This window comes from Salmo salar, chromosome ssa03 (genome assembly GCF_905237065.1).
Source record: "Salmo salar chromosome ssa03, Ssal_v3.1, whole genome shotgun sequence".
In the NCBI taxonomy this organism is placed as follows: Eukaryota; Metazoa; Chordata; class Actinopteri; order Salmoniformes; family Salmonidae; genus Salmo; species Salmo salar.
The window spans coordinates 16,144,194-16,164,314 of record NC_059444.1 but is presented as its reverse complement, the minus strand read 5'-3'; the positions used below and the strand labels follow the sequence as shown (position 1 = coordinate 16,164,314).

Genomic DNA, 20,121 nt, shown 5'->3' with positions numbered 1-20,121 from the left:
CATTGTCTCCAGAAATGTAACTCTCACTGGGCCAGAATACCTCTTCCAAAGGTTCTGTGTGATCCATATTAACTCAAAACATGTTCCACTTTTCTCCTTTTTTTCCCTGTTCGCGGTCCATGCTGCCCCCCCCCATCTTCCAGCGACCATACCGCCATCATCTTCAGCTTAATCAGATATTCCAGAAGGCATGTGCATTCCCCCATTCCATATTATTTACTTATATGTTCCACTTTTCAAATTTTTGTTGAACATTGCAGATAGAAATAACATGAATAGAGCCGATGTGATTCCTTATTCTATGTGTCAGAGAGGCATGTTTGTGCTACATAGCCTATTTCTATCTGAACGTTCCAAAGTGTTGCGTCCTGCTGAACAGGGGTGTAATCATTAGTCCAAACAGTTGCAACGAAAATGAGAGTTTTCATGTAGTTCCCTCCCCGTTTCATTCCGTTTGCTTTTGTTTAAGAAAACGTTTTGCAACAGAATCGGTGTAATGAATACATCCCAGTTCTTTGGGGTCGAAGAAAGCTGTAAAAACAGTCAATTCGTGCGTCTTTTAAAGGCCTTTGTATTATCTGTAATTTGTTCTTGTTTGTTTGTATACTGGTCTTTTGTGGAGTGCAAATAACCTTGGCGTGACCCTGGACAACACCATGTTGTTCTCTGCAAACATCAAAGCAGTGACCCACTCCTGCAGGTTCATACTCTACAACATCCGTAGAGTACAACCCTACCTCACACAGGAAGCGGAGCAGGTCCTAATCCAGGCACTTGTCCTCTCCCGTCTGGACTACTGCAACTCACTGTTGGCTGTGCTCCCTGCTTGTGCCATCAATTTCATTTTTAGTTTAATTTTAATTTAACCTTTATTCAACTAGGCAAATTAAATCCCTGTAATTTATCCAGAACGCTGCAACCCGCCAGGTTTTCAACCCTCCCAAGTTCTCCCATGTCACCCTGCTACTCCGCACACTCTACTGGCTTCCAGTCTAAGCTCGCATCCACTACAAGACCATGGTGCTTGCCTACAAAGCAGCAAGAGGAAGTGCCCCTCTCTCTCTTGAGGCTATGCTCAAACCCTATACCCCAACCCAAGCACTCTGTTCTGCAACCTCTGGTATTTTGGCCCTTCCACCCCTATGGGAGGGCAGCTCCCGCTCAGCCCAGTACAAGCTCTTCTCTGTCCTGGCACCCCAATGGTGGAACAAGCTGAAGCTAGGACAGCAGAGTCCCAGCCATCTTCCCGAAAGCACCTGAAACCTTACCTCTTCAAAGAGTATCTTAAATCATCCTCACCTCGTTCAATGTCATAAATGTAAAAAGTTTGGCCATGTGTCAAGTTTTTGCAAACAGAATATCATTATTGAAGACTCACAGCTGAAACATTGCAGGGAATACTGTCTGAAGATGCTTCCCCACCCAGTAGGTGTCGGCAATACACCTTTTGGGATGTAGCCCGCCAATAAAACTTGAAGTAAGAAGAAATACCGCACCGAATGCCCGTCCGTCACATAATGACGTAGACGAGATGTTTTCAGTTTGGCCACGAATTCGCGCGTCCATCATCATGAGAACGACATGAAACTTGCTTGCTTAACTACATAGTTTGTTGTGTTGTGAAGAAGAGAAAGCGCTTGTGAAGATCACATGGCCAAAATTTCCACTGTTCTCAAGGCGTACACTATTTTTGTCCAACAGCAGTATCTTACTAGTGTCTTGAATAGGTGCTACACCAAGCCAGACCATCCCTGCCACGCTCACTAGCTATTAGTTAGCTACACACGTTGGGAAGCATCTGTGAGCACGCTTGGCAAAGGTAAATTGTGAATGTGTGATTCCATTCTGCCATTGTTCAGTTATTGTAATAACGTGGTGTCTATGTCATGGCTGTAACTATAGCTATCTATGTTAGCTAGCTAACGTGCTGTTGTGAAACATGTTGTGCAAATGCCCTCCTTATATATCATTAGGTAAAACGTTAGATTATCTTTATTACAATAGTCACTTTAAAAACTCTACATACATGTACATATTACCTCTATCTCGACACCGGTGCCCCCGCACATTGACTCTGTACCGGTACACCCCCTGTATATAGCCTCACTATTGTTATTTTACTGCTGCTCTTTAATTACTTGTTACTTTTATCTCTTACTATTTTAGGTATTTTCTTAACTGCATTGTTGGTTAAGGGCTTGTAAGTAAGCATTCCACTGTTGTATTCGGCGCATGTGTCAAATAAAATCTGATTTGATTTAATACATTTTACCGACACAATGATCCCACCATGTCGAATGAACAAATGATCTCTTGCCATTTATAAAATTGTACCTGTTTCACAGCGGTCATTATTTGTTTTATACAGTATGCCTTTACTGGAATAAACATATTTGTTTTATACGGTATGCCTTTACTGGAATAAACTGTGGATAGAAACATGGTTTATGATTATGAATCAGCTGGGCATTTGTTTTGACTAGGTTGTGTGGTTTAAGATGGTTCATATGATTTCACCATACAGGAGGTAAATCAACTTTAAATTCCCAAGTGTATGACTGACAACAGTTGACAATCATAAACATTTATAATAAATAAAAAAATAACCTTAAACAGTGCAAGGGCAGACATTTTACTTTTGGGGATTTCCACCCTCCTTTTCCGATTTGATACTTAAGTGTGTTATCTAGTCAGTATACAACCATTATTCTTCCCTAATAAATCAGACTTCAATACCAATTATTGGTATACAGTCAAACAAAGCACTGCAAAATCAGGGACATTTTACAAGCCAGAATGTTGAATAAAATGACATTTGAATTTACTCTGGGTTGTCGGTGCGGTTGGTCCTTCAGCTGCTCAAAATTTGAGACTAAATATCCACAGGAAAGTATTGTTTACCTGACTTTTTAGAGCGTCGGTACTGAAATAGACATTTCTATCACCTGGCACATGCGCAAAACCATGTAAATACCTGTTAGTATTTCTCACAGGGTGTACATGTACTTTCGTCTTGTGCACGTGCCTTCGGTCATGAGCAAACACATCTTGATCGCCACACACACAGACCCGCGTTTTGAAGTTGGTTTAGTAATATTTTACTGTGTGTACTTTGTCTCAAATTTCAACCAGGTGAAGAACCAACACCACGGACAATCGGCAGAGTAGGTTCAAATATCATTTTATTCAACGTTCATGACAGACAAAGAACGTTTTGTTGTTTTTCTATGTAAATGTGCATAGCATTGCCTACACAATTGAAGGCATCGCCATTTCGTGACTACCCTTACTTATTCATTACATTGAGCCATTGGACTTTAGCCTTGACGCAAATACCCTGACGCTGCCCCCATTTTCTAAATGCAAATACGCCTCAGGCGATACAGTTTTGGAAAAATTTGGAACTTAAGTTTCATATACAGTGCCTTCAGAATGTATTCACACCCCTTTACTTTTCACATTTTGTTGTGTTACAGCCTACATTTTAAATTGATTACATTTTGTTTTTGTCACTGATCTACACACAATACCCCATAATGTCAAAATAAAACAAAAGCTGAAATGTCTTGAGTTAATAAGTATTCAACCCCTTTTTTTTTATAGTAAGCCTAAATAAGTTCCGAAGTAAAAATGTGCTTAACAAATCGCATAATAAGTTGCATGGACACATTCCGTGTCCAATAATAGTGGTTAACATGGTTTTTGAATAACTACCCCCATCTCTGTACCCCACACGTACAACTGTAAGGTCCCTCAGTTGAGCAGGGAATTTCAAGCACAGATTCAACAACAAAGTCCAGGGAGGTTTTCCAATGCCTTGCAAAGAAGGGCACCTATTGGTACATGTGTGTAAAAAAATATATATATATATATATATATATATATATATTAATTAATTAATTAGGCTTTGGATGTTGTGTCAATACACCCAGTCACTACAAAGATACAGGCGTCCTTCCTAACTCGGTTGCCGGAGAGGAAGGAAACTGCTCAGGGATTTCACAATGAGGCCAATGATGATTTTAAAACAGTTACGGAGTTTAGTGGTTGTGATATGAGAACTGAGCATGGATCAACAACATTGGAGTTACTCCACAATACTAACATAAATGTGTAAAGAAGGAAGCCTGTACAGAATAAAACATATTCCAGAACATGCATCCTGTTTGCAACAAGGCACTTAAAATACAGCAAACGTGGCAAAGAAATTACCTTTTTGTCATGAGTACAGAGTGTTATGTTTGGGGCAAACGCATGCTTCTACACCTGCATAGCTTGCTGTTTGGGGTTTTAGGCTGGGTTTCTGTATAGCGCTTTGTGACATCGGCTGATGTAAAAAGGGATTTATAAATACATTTGATCTCATTGAGTCTTCATATTTTCAAGCATGATGGTGGCTGCATCATGTGTTGGGTATGCTTGTCATAGGCAAGTACTAGGGAGTTTTTTAGGATAAAAAGAAATGGAATGCAGCTAAAAGCGCAGGAAAAGTCCTAGAGGAAAGCCTGGATCAGTCTGCTTTCCAACAGACACTGGGAGAGGAATTTGGCTTTCAGCAAGGCCAAATCTACACTGGAGTTGCTTACCAAGATGACATTTGGCCTAGTTATAGTTTTTGCTTAAATTATCCTGAAAATCTATGGCAAGTAATGGTTGTCTAGCAATTATCAACAATCATCTTGACAGAGCTTGAAGCATTTTTAAAATAATAATGGGCAAAAATATTGTACATTCCAGGTGTGCAAAGCTCTTAGTCTAACCCAAAAACACTCATTGCTGTATTTGCCGCCAAATGTGCTTTCACAAAGTATTGACTCGGGTGTAAATACTTTTGTAAATGAGATGTTACTTTATTTAATTCAATACATTCACAAACATTTCTAAAAACATGTTTTCACTTTGTCATTTTGGTATTGGGTGGGGGGAAATTTTTTATTTAACTAGGCGACCTACCGGCGGCCTACCATAATTTAACACCTTCATACATTTTTTTACGTAGTTATTACACATTGATTACACATTGATTACACTATCACTTGTATTTCATATGTCACAAATGATTCATCAATATGTATGCTATGATGCCGGTAAAGTTGTCTCGCGTACCTACTAGAGGTCGACCGATGATTTTTTCAATACCGATACCGATTAACCGGACAATTTGTATGTATGTATGTATGTATGTGTGTGTGTGTGTGTGTGTGTAATAATGACAATTACAACAATACTGAATGAACAATGAACACTTTTATTTTAACTTAATATAATACATCAATAAAATCAATTTAGTCTCAAATAAATAATCAGACATGTTCAATTTGGTTTAAATAATGCAAAAACAAAGTGCTGGAGAAGAAAGTAAATGTGCAATATGTGCCATGTAAAAAAAAGCTCATGTTTAAGTTCCTTGCTCAGAACATGAGAACATATGAAAGCTGGTGGTTCCTTTTAACATGAGTCTTCAATATTCCCAGGTAAGAAGTTTTAGGTTGTAGTTATTATAGGACTATTTCACTCTATACCATTTGTATTTCATATACCTTTGACTATTGGATGTTCTAATAGGTACTTTAGTATTGCCAGCCTAATCTCGGGAGTTGATAGGCTTGAAGTCATAAACAGTGCAATGCTTGAAACATTGCGAAGAGCTGCTGGCAAATGCAGTAAAGTGCTGTTTGAATGAATTCTTACAAGCCTGCTGCTGTCTACCACCGCTCAGTCAGACTGCGCTATCAAATCATAGACTTAATTATAATAAAGTAACACACAGAAATACGAGCCGTATGGTCAAATCTGGAAACTATAATTTCGAAAATAAAACGTTTATTCTTTCAGTGAAATACGGAACCGTTCCGTATTTTATATAACGGGTGGCATCCACAAGTCTACATATTCCTGTTACATTGCACAACCTTCAAAATTATGTCATAATTACGTAAAATTCTGGCAAATTAGTTCGCAACGAGCCAGGCGGCCCAAACTGTTGCATATACCCTGACTCTGCGTGCAATGAACGCAAGAGAAGTGACACAATTTCCCTAGTTTAATATTGCCTACTAACCTGGATTTCTTTTCACTAAATATGCAGGTTTAAAAATATATACTTGTGTATTGATTTTAAGAAATGGTTAGGTACACATTGGTGCAACGAAAGTGCTTTTTTCGCGAATGCGCTTGTTAAATCACCCGTTTGGCGAAGTAGGCTATGATTCAATGATAAATTAACAGGCACCTCATCGATTATATGCAACGCAGGACAAGCTAGATAACTACACATGGTTGATTTATATTACTAGTGTAACTAGTGATTATGTTAAGATTGATTGTTTTTTATAAGTTTAATGCTAGCTAGCACCTTACCTTGGCTCCTTGCTGCACTCGCATAACAGGTAATCAGCCTGCCACGCAGTCTCCTTGTGAAGTGCAATGTAATCAGCCGTGATCGGTGTCCAAAGATGCCGATTACCGATTGTTATGAAAACTTGAAATCGGCCCAAATTAATCAGCCATTCCAATTAAATCGGTCGACATCTAGTACCTACAGTGCTGGTCATAATAAAAAAACTAGCAAGCTCATGGATGCAAACAATGTTCTTCCCCAAAAACATATAAAAACGACATCTGTTTCAGTAGCTATGTTCTCAAGAGCTAGTTAGTATGTGGTGTGGTTAGTAGTAGAGCCTGACCAATAAAATGATTTTGGGGGTTGATACTGGGAGTCAAAATACATCAATTCCAATATCTACTGATTTTTATGTTATTGTTTTTCAGATTGTCTGGTTGTTTCTCTTTTGAAACTCAAAAGTTCCTTTTAATGCCGATTTACTTATTTGAGGCTTTTTGAAATTCACACAAGTACACTGCATTAGCCTATAGTTAGGTTATGGAGGTTAAACAGTTTGGTAATGTCTGAAGGGGATGTTGAATCAAGTGTGTGTTGTGGTTTCAGGCTGTGGCGTGAGAAAGTGGGCAAATATAGACCGAAGACAGCCATGGTGAAGCAGAAGGAAAAGCAGCAGACGAATGGTCATCAGGCCAAAAGGGTTGTGTTTGGACGCAACAAGAGGTGAGTGCTTATAAACAACACTAGATGATGGGGCTGGGCGACGAAGCTAGTTGTCTATCAAACTGGCACTACAGTCCGAGGCTCCATGTGTAACGACACAACTTATTTTAGCCACAACTTGCTAAGAAAAGACAAACTAGCTGTTTGCGGAGAGTAAGATACAAACTAATAGTGTAGTTATAGAACGCTTGTGGATTTATAATAAGAAGCGAAGTGGAAAGCACCATCATTGTCACCAACATTGCTGTATCTGACCATGCAGACAGTAAACGGCTCGGCAAGTGCTCAAGTGACGGGGGGCAGGGCTTGGTGTGGGAACCGCATGGGGAAGCGTGCAGGAGGGGGGACAGAGAGCGAGACGACTAAAGTAGGAAATTGAGTAAACTATAAAAATGGACATTACACGCGCCGGAGTGGCGCTTATCACATTTAGCAAAGCAAACATTGAAATCAAATCAAAGTTTATTTATCACGTGCGCCGAATACAACAATACACATTCACCTTATAGTGAAATGCTTACTTACAGGCTCTAACCAATAGTGCAAAAAAGGTATTAAGTGAAGAATAGGTAAATAAAGAAATAAAACAACAGTAAAAGACAGGCTATATACAGTAGCGAGGCTACGTACAGACACCGGTTAGTCAGGGCTGATTGAGGTAGTATGTACATGTAGGTATGGTGAAAGTGACTATGCATATATGATGAACAGAGAGTAGCAGTAGCGTAAAAGAGGGGGTGGCGGGACACAATGCAGATAGCCCGCTTAGCCAATGTGCGGGTGCACTGGTTGGTCTGCCCAATTTGAGGTAGAATGTACATGAATGTATAGTTAAAGTGACTATGCATATATGATAAACAGAGCGTAGCAGCAGCGTAAAAAGAGGGGTTGGGGGGCACACAATGCAAATAGTCCAGGTAGCCATTTGATTACATGTTCAGAAATACTGTTTATAGAAGGTAAAGTAAAAACCCAAACCGCTCTGTGTATCAATAACGGTATATCGTAAAATACAGTGAACCGCCAAGCCCTACTAGATGATTCACATTATGATTGAAATTGTTTTTCATCAACCAAGCCCAATTTGTCTATAGCGAATGTGCTCTTGAGCTAAAAGACCTCTGTGGAAATTACCTACTTGACAGAGGGTCACACCACCTCAAATCCAGGAGCAAATAAACACAACACAATACAACATATCACACATACAGTGCATTCGGAAAGTATTCAGACCCCTTGACTTTTTCCACATTTTGTTACGTTACAGCCTTATTCTAAAATTAAGTCCCCCCCCCCATCAATCTACACACAATACCCCAAAATGACACAGCAAAAACAGGTTTTATAAATGTTGGCACATTTATAAAAAAATTTAAAACTGATATCACCTTTACATAAGTATTCAGCCCCTTTACTCAGGACTTTGTTGCACCTTTGGCAGCAATAACAGCCTCGAGTCTTCTGTTTTCGCTTTTTCATTGTGGGGTATTGTGTCTCGATTGATAAAAAAAAAAAGTTTTTAAATCAATTTTAGAATAAGGCTGTAACGTAACAGTGGAAAAATGTCAAGGGGTCTGAATACTTTCTGAATGCACTGTAACTAAAACTTTCATCTGACAGGCAAACAATTCCTGTATGGGAGAAGGAAATTATGTGTGCAGGATATGTCATTTGGCGCTGGATACCTGATTTGATTGGAAAATGGGTTTACCTAGGGAAACTTGCAGCTTGCTAACAATGTACACTTCACCCAGTTAGCAGTTAAGATTTCAAAATATGATTGTTTTTTCTTGAGTCACGCTATAGTATCCTGAAGTTGTTAGTGACCTTAACATTTATTTTATATGCTGAGTCCATTGTTATCTGGATATAGCCTATTCATTTTTTCCCCTTTTATCCAGAGAGAAGAATGAGGACCCACAGTTGGCTATGACAGAACCACCAGAGACTAATCCAAGTGGTGAGAGTAATCCGTCTGAGAATAATACAGGTGGTGACTTTCCTCCTCTCATGACGGAATCTTCATACTCAAATGATGAAAATGAAGACCTTTCTAGCGACACAGAAGTCATAGAAAAAAGAAGAGGAAAAAATACATCTCCAAACCTAAAGCAGCACAGAGAAAGGCCAGGCCTCAACCCTCTCCCCCGTGGACACCCAGCTCTGCCAAATCCAAAAGGAAAGCTTGTGTAGCCACACCTCTTAGTCAAGGCAATGACAGAATCTTCAGACTCAAATGAGGAAAAATACCTTTCTGAAGAGATGGAAGCAATAGAAAGCAGGGGCTTCAAATAAGAGAGCAACTATATCCAGAGCTAAAGCAGCAGAGCATAAGGGGAGAAAGAAGGCCAGGCCTCAACCTTCTCCCTGTCATGCAGCCACAGCTCTTATCAGTGGATCAGAGAGGAGGTGGAAGACTGAGGATGAACCAGACAAACAGCCTAAACCTTTCAGCTTCCGACCAGCCAGGACTCCAGGAGCACAGCTTGACCCTTACCAGAACTACACCCCTCTAGAGCTCTTCCAGCTCTTCTTCAGCAGTGATGTTGTTGATACGCTCTGCTCAAACACCAACATGAATGCCAAGAGAAGACAAGAATGGGGAATGGCAAACATGCGTAGCGACATATCTGTGGTGGAAATGTACAAATACCTTAGCATCGTCATCTACATGGGTCTTATGGGTGGGCATGCAATTGGAGACTATTGGAGTCTAAAAAAGCCATATAGACTTCCTTTCGCCCCCTCTGTCATGAAACAGAACACATTTTTGGCCATCTCAAGGTCCCTCCACATGAGCAACCCAGCATGAGGAAAACGACAAGAAAAGAGGGACTGCGGACTATGATCGGCTCATGAGAATCCAACCTCTCAAAGACCAGATATTGGCGGCATGCAGAGCCTTCTACCACCCATTCCAGAACCTTTCCATTGATGAGCGTATGGTGCGCTCCAAGGCCCGCCACAGCCTCAAACAATACATTAAATCCAAGCCCTACCAGTATGGGTTCAAGCTGTATGTTTTAGCTGATTCACGAAATGGCTACACCTGCGACTTCAATGTCTTTATGAGCAAGAACCCATCTGCTTCAGGCAAAGGGGAGAGCTATGACCCTGTGATGAACCTGTTGAAGCCTCACTTGGGCTCGGGGTACAACATTTACGTTGATAACCATTTCACCAGCACAACTCTCTTCCGTGACCTGTACAAGAAGAACTTTGGAGCATGTGGAACTCTTGGTGAAAATCGGATCGGCCTCTCCAACATCCAAGAGAACAGCCTGGGTCCTCGAGCAGAGAGGGGGACAATCCGTTGGTTTCGTGACGAGTAACTGCTCATCACCAAGTGGATGGACGCACGACCCATCACCATGTGTACCACCATCCATAAAGCCTTCGCAGAGGAGGAGGTTCAGCGACGGAAACGGTGTGCGGATGGCTCCTGGTCAACACAGTCCATACCTGTTCCAGAAGTCATCAATCCTACAACAAGTATATGGGGGGTGTGGACCTGTCTGATTCCCTTGTCAAATACTACAGTGTGGCCCAGAAAACCATGAAGTGGTACAAGAGCTTCTTCTATTGTGAACAGCTTCCTCATTCATAAGGACATGGCTGTGATAAAGGAAAAGAAGCCCATGACCCACAATGAGTTCAGGGAGCAGTTGTGTCTGCAGCTTGCTGACCATGACAAGGAGGATGATCATAAGGATGAAGATTGTGTCCTCGGACCCGAGGGACAGGTTGTGGCACACAAAAGGAACCCCAAGCGCAAGATTACAGAAGCGAACGAACCAACATTCTGTTGCCCTGTGTCCATAGATGATCAGACCACCATTGGCATTGGAAAAAGATCAACTTATGGAAGGAGAAACTGTCGTCTGTGCTTTTTGAAGACCAACTGGATGTGTGAGTATTGCATGTTGCCACTTTGTACACTACCAGACAGGAACTGCTTCAAAGAGTGGCACTTGAACGAACTGCAGACCACATTGTCAAAGTAACGAGCTCTGTTCATAGTCACCACTACTCTCTGACCCGGTGGTAGCTCTGTTCATAGTCACCACTACTCTCTGACCCGGTGGTAGCTCTGTTCATAGTCACCACTATTCTCTGACCCGGTGGTAGCTCTGTTCATAGTCACCACTACTCTCTGACCCGGTGGTAGCTCTGTTCATAGTCACCACTACTCTCTGACCCGGTGGTAGCTCTGTTCATAGTCACCACTACTCTCTGAGCCCGGTGGTAGCTCTATTCATAGTCACCACTACTCTCTGACCCGGTGGTAGCTCTATTCATAGTCACCACTACTCTCTGACCCGGTGGTAGCTCTGTTCATAGTCACCACTACACTCTGACCCGGTGGTAGCTCTATTCATAGTCACCACTACACTCTGACCCGGTGGTAGCTCTGACCCGGTGGTAGCTTAATGGAAGCAAAGGAAAAAGACGTAATGTGCTTTAAGAAGATTTACTTCCATTTGTTTAAGTTGCAGTTAATTTGAACATCTTTGTACATATGCAAAAGGTTACATAACGTGATGTCATACCATACTTTTAAACTGTTAAAATATGTAAATCAACCTAAGTACATTGACAGGGCATTAGTAAGTCCAACACAATACCTTAATAAATGGACGTCTTTTAGTGAATGTAGAGGTCATTTCCATAGATTGAGATCTCCTAAGACCATAGTGCTTTGTCGTGGTCCGACTTGTTGCAATTAAATATTGCCTTGAACTCATTAGATGTTATCATATTACAATATTAAAGGTCAAACTTTGGGCTAAAATAATGGTGTTAAACTGTATAATTGTTCAATGCACAATCGTACCAGGTCATTTAATGCTAAAAAACTTTGGGGAAAAATATGGGTGAATAAGATATTTGGCTACAGAAGTGCCATTTCTTACTGATCTTTACAGCTTCCGTCCACAAACAAAACCTGTGAAATGAAGTTACTGGCTAGGTACGATGGCTAGCTTAGCTAACAAACTAGCTAATTCGGTTGCGGCGCGCATGACCAGAATGACACATCGATGAACCACCAAAAGCACACCCCATTGCTGTTTGAATATGGAGAAAGAGGTGAAGTTGGGCAGTTTTTTTGTGCCCAAAGTCTACCTTTAATTTTATTCAGCTTAGCCTTTAACTCATTTAGAAGTACACCATATGATTATTTGACATTGGAAATCACCATGACTTTATCCTGCTGCTAAGGGATGTAATGCTTGGCTGGAGAGATTCATTTAGCAATCAGAGGCTTAAGTGGCTTTTTTCACAATTACTCTTCTTACAAAATCTCAATTTCTTTACTGATAGTTATTTTTTTATTTGTATTTGATTCTCACTTGTTTAATGCAAGTCTTTTTTTGAACAGAATATGTGCATGTAAAAAAACAAAGTAAATGGGGATAAGGGAATCGGTTCTGAGGGTTGGGACAGGGGATTGGTGGGATATGTTATTGCTTATGTGTCCCTAATAAAAATGTTAATTTTGAATTGTTCTGTCATTATTTACAATATAACTAATTTACATGTATTTTTGTGGATTGTCTAGTTACTGAGAAAGCCTTTGGAAATGATTTGGGGAAGACATTTTGAGCTAATTTGGTATAATTTGTGGTATTGGCTGGGTTTGCATCCTTGTCCATAGACTTCTTCCAAGGTTGGAAAATAAATAGTCATCGAGGTGAAAAGAGCCAAGCACTTCCTGGAGCTCCTACCTTATGAATGGATATTGATGGCACTGGTTCCATGTGAAGTAGTACATAAAATGTCTTAAAATATCATTATTCTGGGTAAGTCTTATCATTCCATTTGTTTTTTAGATGTGCAGAATGCAAATGCTCAACTGCCAGTTTGTCTTTTTAGCAGTCGTGCTGTGCAGATGAGCAGATCTCTAAATACCTGCAGAGGTGTTTAACGTCTCCCATAGGACATAACCATAGATATAACAATCTTCTGTGATGTGCAGCTCGACAGCAAAAAACAACCTAATTGTCCTGGATTTCTGGTTGTGCTCTAGGAATCTATGGCGCGCTGCTACCGGTATAATAAGCACAATTATCGAAATTACAGCTGAGTTGAGACTGACTGATCTACAAATAATCTTGTATCAGAAAATAACCAAACACGCTCATGCAGCCACACCTCTTATCAGTGGGGGGTCAGAGAGGAGGTGGAGGGCTGAGGATAAATCAGACCCAGGGCCTAAACCAGGGGTGTCAAAGTCATTTTGCCCCTAGGGGTCGCATTTGTCTTCATCAAGGTCCAGAGGGCCGCACAATATTTTTTGTTGTCTTCTATCCATCATTTGGGGAACTTTTGATGCTCCCTGACTTTCTAGCTTTTATTTTGGTGATATATTCAAACTGTATGAACTTACACTACTGTTCAAACGTTTGGGGTCACTTAGAAATGTCCTTGTTTCCATGAAAAGAGTTGCAAAATGAATAGGAAATGTAGTCAAGACGTTGACAAGGATATAAATAATAATTGTGTCCTTCAAAGAATCCTCCATTTGCAGCAATTACAACCTTGCAGACCTTTAGCATTTTAGTTGTCAATTTGTTGAGGTAATCTGAAGAGATTTCACCCCATGCTTCCTGAAGCACCTCCCACAAGTTGGATTGGCTTGATGGGCACTTCTTACATACCATACCGTCAAGCTGCTCCCACAACAGCTCAATAGGGTTGAGATTCGGTGACTGTGCTGGCCTCTCCATTATAGACACAATACTAGCTGACTGCTTCTTCCCTAAATAGTTATTGCATAGTTTGGAGCTGTGCTTTGGGTCATTGTCCTGTTGTAGGAGGAAATTGGCTCCAATTAAGACTGTGCTTATGGCATGGCGTTGCAAAAAACGAGTGATAGCCTTCCTTCTTCAAGATCCCTTATACCCTGTACAAATCTCCCTCTTTACCACTACCAAAGCACCCCCAGACCATCACATTGCCTCCACCATGCTTGACAGATGGCGTCAACCACTCCCAGCATCTTTACATTTTTTCTGCATCTCGCGAATGTTGTTCTTTGTGATCCGAACACCTCAAACTTATATTCGTCTGTCCATAACTTTTTTTCCCAATCTTCCTCTGTCCCGTGTCTGCGTTCTTTTGCCCATCTTAATCTTTTATTTTTATTGGCCAGTCTGAGATATGGCTTTTTCTTTGCAACTCTGCCTAGAAGGCCAGCATCCCGGAGTCGCCTCTTCACTGTTGACGTTGAGACTGGTGTTTTGCGGGTACTATTTAATGAAGCTGCCAGTTGAGGACTTGTGAGGCATCTGTTTTTCAAACTAGACACTAATGTACTTGTCCTCTTGCTCAGTTGTGCACCGGGGCCTCCCACTCCTCTTTCTATTTTGGTTAGAGCCAGTTTGCGCTGTTCTGTGAAGGGAGTAGTACACATTTTTGTACGAGATCTTCAGTTTCTTGGCAATTTCTCGCATGGAATAGCCTTCATTTCTCAGAACAAGAATAGACTGATGAGTTTCAAAAGAAAGTTCTTTGTTTCTGGCCATTTTGAGCCTGTAATCGAACCCATAAATGCTGATGCTCCAGATACTCAATTCATCTAAAGAAGGCCAGTTTTATTGCTTCTTTAATCAGTACAACAGTTTTCAGCTGTGCTAACATAATTGCAAAAGGGTTTTCTAATGATCAATTAAAATGATAGACTTTGATTAGCGAACACAACGTGCCATTGGAACACAGGAGTGATGGTTGCTGATAATGGACCTCTGTACGCCTATGTAGATATTCCATTTAGCAATCAGCCGTTTCCAGCTACAATAGTCATTTACAACATTAACAATGTCTACACTATTTCTGATCAATTTTATATTTTAATGGGCCAAAAAATTGCATTTCTTTCAAAAAACAAGAACATTTCTCTTGTGACCCCAAACTTTTGAACGGTAGTGTAGGTCCGTTATCATTTCTACACTTTTGATTTGTTTAAAAATAATGTGAAAGTATATCAAGTTCGTTTTCCACACACACAAACAAACAAACAAACAAACAAACAAACAAACAAAACAAATATTTTATTCAAACCACCTGCGAGCTTTATGTTTGACACCCTTGGCCTGAACTGTTAAAGTTCACACCAACCCGGACTCCTGGACCCCAGCTAGACACTTCAAAGAACTACACTGTTCTAGAGCTCTTCCAGCTCTTCTTCAGTTATGTTATTGATACTCTGCTCAAACACCAACAAGAATGCCAAAAGGAGACCGGCTCAATGATATTTAACATTGTGGCACCCTGTATCTGTGGAAGAAATGTTCTGATACCACAGCATTGTGATCTTCATGGGTCTAGTTAATGTGCAATCTATGTCCGACCACTATTTGGGACAGGCTGTATGGTTTACTGTTTTGCCGTACAGTCATGAATATGGAAAGGTTTAAGGCCTTCACCTGGTCTCTGTGCGTGAGTGAACCAGCAGAGGATGGAAAAAATGACAAGAAGAAAAGGGGCACTAAGGGGTATGATCAGCTCTTTAGAATCCAACCCCTCCATGGTTAGCTACTGAACGCTTGCAGGGCCTTCCACCAACCATTCCAGAACCTTTCCATTGATCACCGTGTGGTAAGATTCAAGATTGCAAAAGCCACAATCAATGCATTGAATCAAATCCCTACAAGAATGGCCTCTAGCTTTACGTTTTGACCTATTCCCACAATGGCTACATGTGACTTCAAGGTACCTGTGGGCAAGAAAGACTGAATTCAGGAAAAGGGGTGAGCTATGATGCGGTCATGGACCTGTTGAAAGTGCCTTATTTGGGAACAGGCTACCACATTTATGTTGATCACTTTTTCACTTGCTATCAGTGTTGTAGTACTCGAGTCCAGTCTCGGGAACACATATTGAGGGTCTTGGTGTTAGATACATTTGTACTCAGTCTTGACTAGGTCTCGGACAGTGAGGACTCGTCATTTCTTCCCAAGACCAGCAGAGTAAAAAAACTCATCAGCTTCCATTTCAGTCAGCGCATAAAACCGCTTTGCCTGGCCAAATATATACACTCCTTTCTTGAAAAATATATATCCTAACAGCCTTTATCTGTTTATAGACACGTTTGCGCAGTGGCGAACCTATAGGCCTTCAGTGTGTGACAGGTTTGTGATTCTGAAAGGACAGCAACCGTAATACCAGTGAACTCATGTAGGAGACTGCACTTTTTGCAAAACACAAAGGGCAAGTGGTGTAGTGGAAGGTATACGCAGGTATAAACCATAAACCCACTTTTTTTCAGTGGGCATTGCTTATGCTCACTTCTTAAACCCAACTGATGTGTATCAAAGTAGTGTAGTGGAGGTATATGACTCAATATGTAGTATAATAGAGAAATCATGCACAAAGTAGCGTACACAATCGCAAAGCACGTGAAATATATTCACATGCGTGCCGCACACAGCCTAGTTTCAGCGGAATATCATATGCAGGCAGCAAGTGTGCAGCTCTCAACTGGTTTTGGCATGGAGCAGCTTATAGAAGAATGATGCCGGTAGGGTAGGAAACACGTTTCAACTTACGATATCCATCAGTAAATGCTAACTAAGGCAACAATGGGTATGCAAACCAGGTATTGAAAAAGTTTAGCCCGAAGTGTTGGTTAGTAAGCTATTTGTGTTTGCACCAGGGGCGTGGACATGGATGGGCCTGGTTGGACAGAGGCCCACCCACTGGGGAGCCAGGCCCTGATAGGCCCACCCAATTAGATTGATGTTGTTTAAGCATTGTTGTGGACAGCTTGGAGATCACATTTTTGCCCATTAAAGAAAGTGTGATTTTGAGAATGAAAATCAGATGAATATAGGAAAACATAGGATTTTTCACACAGGGTGCCTTTCTTTTGCTGGGGGGGCCGTTTGGGAACTTTTTGGCAAAGTTAGAGTATACGCACTTCTCCAGGCACCACTACACCACTGCATAGGGCCGATGGAAAGACAGCAGTCACACACAGCATGATGCTAACTTCTTAAACCTGGGGTCAAGTGCAGCGGTTTCTGATAGCACGTGATTATATTCCATTCTGTGGAACTTTCTGTCCATTGATGAACATAGGGTGTCCATCAACTCTGTCACATGTCCTGTGGTTACATTTGCTTCTCTCTGGCGGCTGGCTGTGATTCGCTGCAGACCCTTACACGGGAGTATCATTTTTGAGGCTGTCACATAGCTGAAAAGAGAGAACAGTAACTTATTAGTTCAGGTTCATGTTTTGTCTACTGATACTACATTCTCATCTACTGCTCATATACATATATAATACTGGATCAAATAATGATGTAGTAATAACTGCTTACCTGTACCTCTCTCCACTGATCTCCACAGTGACCTGCTCAAAGGGTTCCAGGACTCTGCACACCTCCTCCACCACCTCCCATTCCTCTTGGGTCAGAGCATCAACAGGTGCATTGACAATGGCCAGGGTAGAGATGATGGCATCCTTTGACTCAAGAAACCGCTTCAACATATAAAATGTTGAATTCCACCTTGTAGTGCAGTCTTGTTTAGGCCTCAGCTCAGGCATCCCCATCTGGCGTTGTGTAGACTTTAGTTTTTCAGCACCTACCTTGTGTGGGCAAGACATGGATGATGGGTCCATTTGAACATTTTCATGGCTTTGGTTATGTTAGCTGCATTGCCGCTAACACAACAGACCACTTTTCCATCTACTTGCCATTCTCTGGCCACTCTCAACAGTTCCTCTGCCAAGTTCTCTGAGGTGTGTCTGTCGATGAACTCAAAGCAGTCCAGAAGACAGCTAGACATCGAAAAATCTTCAATGAAGTGACATGTAACTGACATGTAAGAAGTAGTTACCCTTGATGTCCAGCAGTCAGTGGTAAGGCAAACTGCAGTAGCTTTTTGGACTCTTTCCTGCACTGAAGCCTGTGTGCTCTGGTACAATTGTGGAATAAGTGATTTTGAAAGGGTTTCCTGCTTGGAATTGTGTACATTGGATTTAGACTATTGCTATAATTTCTAAAACCTCTGTCCTCCAATGAAATCGGTGGCAATCATTTTAGCCAATGCAATATCAATTTGACCTTGTTTTGCTACAGACATAGACTTTGGCATACTGGTCCATAGAAGACTGCGTTGCTGTGGGTCGTGGAGTAGGCCTACTTGACTGAGTGGATACGCTGGCTCCACCACTATCACTAGCAGGCCCGCTAGTTTCTCGAAGCTCCGCTACAGCTAGCTTCACAGTTGGGTGCACAGTTGGCATATGCTGGTGTAGGCTGTGCGTAGAACCGGCTTTATATGAGATTTTGTTTTGGCAAATTCTACACTGTGCTCTAACATTGTCTACATTATTAAAATGCATCCAAATGCTTCTGTGCTTCCGACTCATTTTCCAGCTGTTGTTGTCACAGCTGTCCTTCCTCTCTCTCCTCGGCTGCTAAGTGTGTGATTGTGAGTGAGTTGGCTCGGCCCTCCCTCACGCATCTTTGGTTCATTGGTTGACACTGTGTGTCTGATTGACAGGAACAACAGGTGAGGCTGTTCGTCTGAGCAGACAGTCAGAATGAATGTGTGTGTGCTTGAGCATTTAAGCCTATATAATATATATTTTTTTCGTTCTTTGAAATAGTTAATTCTATTCATTTAAATATTTTGATTATTCATATCTTGTTTTTTTCTAAATAGATTTGGCTCTTCTGATATGTGACCGGCTCCCAACGTTCACCTACAAGAGCCATCTGATTATCTGTTCAGGAGTCTTATGGCTTGGGGGTAGAAGCTGTTAGGAAGCCTTTTGGACCTAGACTTGGCGCCCCGGTACCGTTGCCGTGCAGTAGCAGAGAGAACAGTCTTTGACTAGGGTGGCTGGAGTCTTTGACAATTTCTAGGGCCTTCCTCTGACACCGCCAGGTATAGAGGTCCTGGATGGCAGGAAGCTTGGCCACAGTGATGTATTGGGCCGTACGCACTACCCTCTGTACTACACTCCCACTTGAACAGGAACACAATTTAAATATAATATATGCTCTTTCAGCCATCCAATTCTTGTGAACCACGACATTATGAATGTATATTTAACATTTACTTTATCTTTTCATATAATATTACTGCAGTCACCAACCAGTAGATCGCAATTGACCCTGGTCGCACTACCCCCTCTGTGCCCAATAAAAAAACAACCCTCCTCAAAGCAAAAAAAAACAAAGTTAGACATTTCTTACTGTCCCTGTGTAGAAAAATACCGTTTAGTGCATATTGGGTTTTAGTCAACCTCTGAATAGTATTCATCTGAGCAAAATGATTAAAACCCAAAGGGAGTCACCATTGTAGGCTCTTATGAACAATTTAGATACATTTGGCCCACAAATAAAACTCACACCACCATCTTCTCCTTCTTGCGTCCACCGACAGTGCGTTTGGCCGCGCCACCATTTCTTTTTTCCACTTCCTTTTGCTCCATCATTGCCGTCGTTGGCCACAAACACACCCCCGGCCTAAGTAGTTCAGATGATATCCCATACAGAAGGACCACAAACCCCATTTGCACTCATCCACGAAATCCCAAATCATCTCGACATCTTGTAAATTAAATGTTAATGTCAGAACATTTCAATCCCCTTCGCCGCTGATCTGGCCGCTATTCCGCTTGTTGTTGTAGCTAGTAGTCGCCAATGCTACCTGTGTCTCCGCGGGAACACAAAATGAAAACAATGTTGCTACTTTAGGCAGATAAAGCCATCTCCTTATTTGCTGTAGGCTGTAAAACTCCGGATGTGGCCATATATCTAAGGTAGCTTGTTTGAACGATTTTACATTGTTGAGAAACACCGGATTTTCAGATTAAAATGAAAATGTACTCCTGAAAAGCTCTGTATAAAAGAGCGCGCCAAGAGACCATTGTGTTTAAAGCCAAGAGCAGACAAAGCTACACGTGTTTACTTAAAGTGTAGGACGGGTCACTTGAAGAGGGGGAACGTTTGAGATCGACTACATTGCAGTTAAGCTGCGCAGACACGCACACTACACTTTCAGACGTGGTTAATTGTTGAATCAAACGTTGAATCCGT

General features: G+C 41.4%; 1 long non-coding RNA gene across 1 annotated transcript; it reads left to right on the top strand.

The window, feature by feature from the left end:
- Window positions 1–1,547: 1,547 nt before the first annotated feature.
- On the top strand, window positions 1,548–12,568 carry LOC106599057 (uncharacterized). The gene is made up of 3 exons (XR_001327348.2): window positions 1,548–1,819; window positions 6,950–7,066; window positions 8,968–12,568. It is a non-coding gene; the product is annotated as an uncharacterized lncRNA (long non-coding RNA).
- The last annotated feature ends 7,553 nt before the right edge of the window (window positions 12,569–20,121 follow it).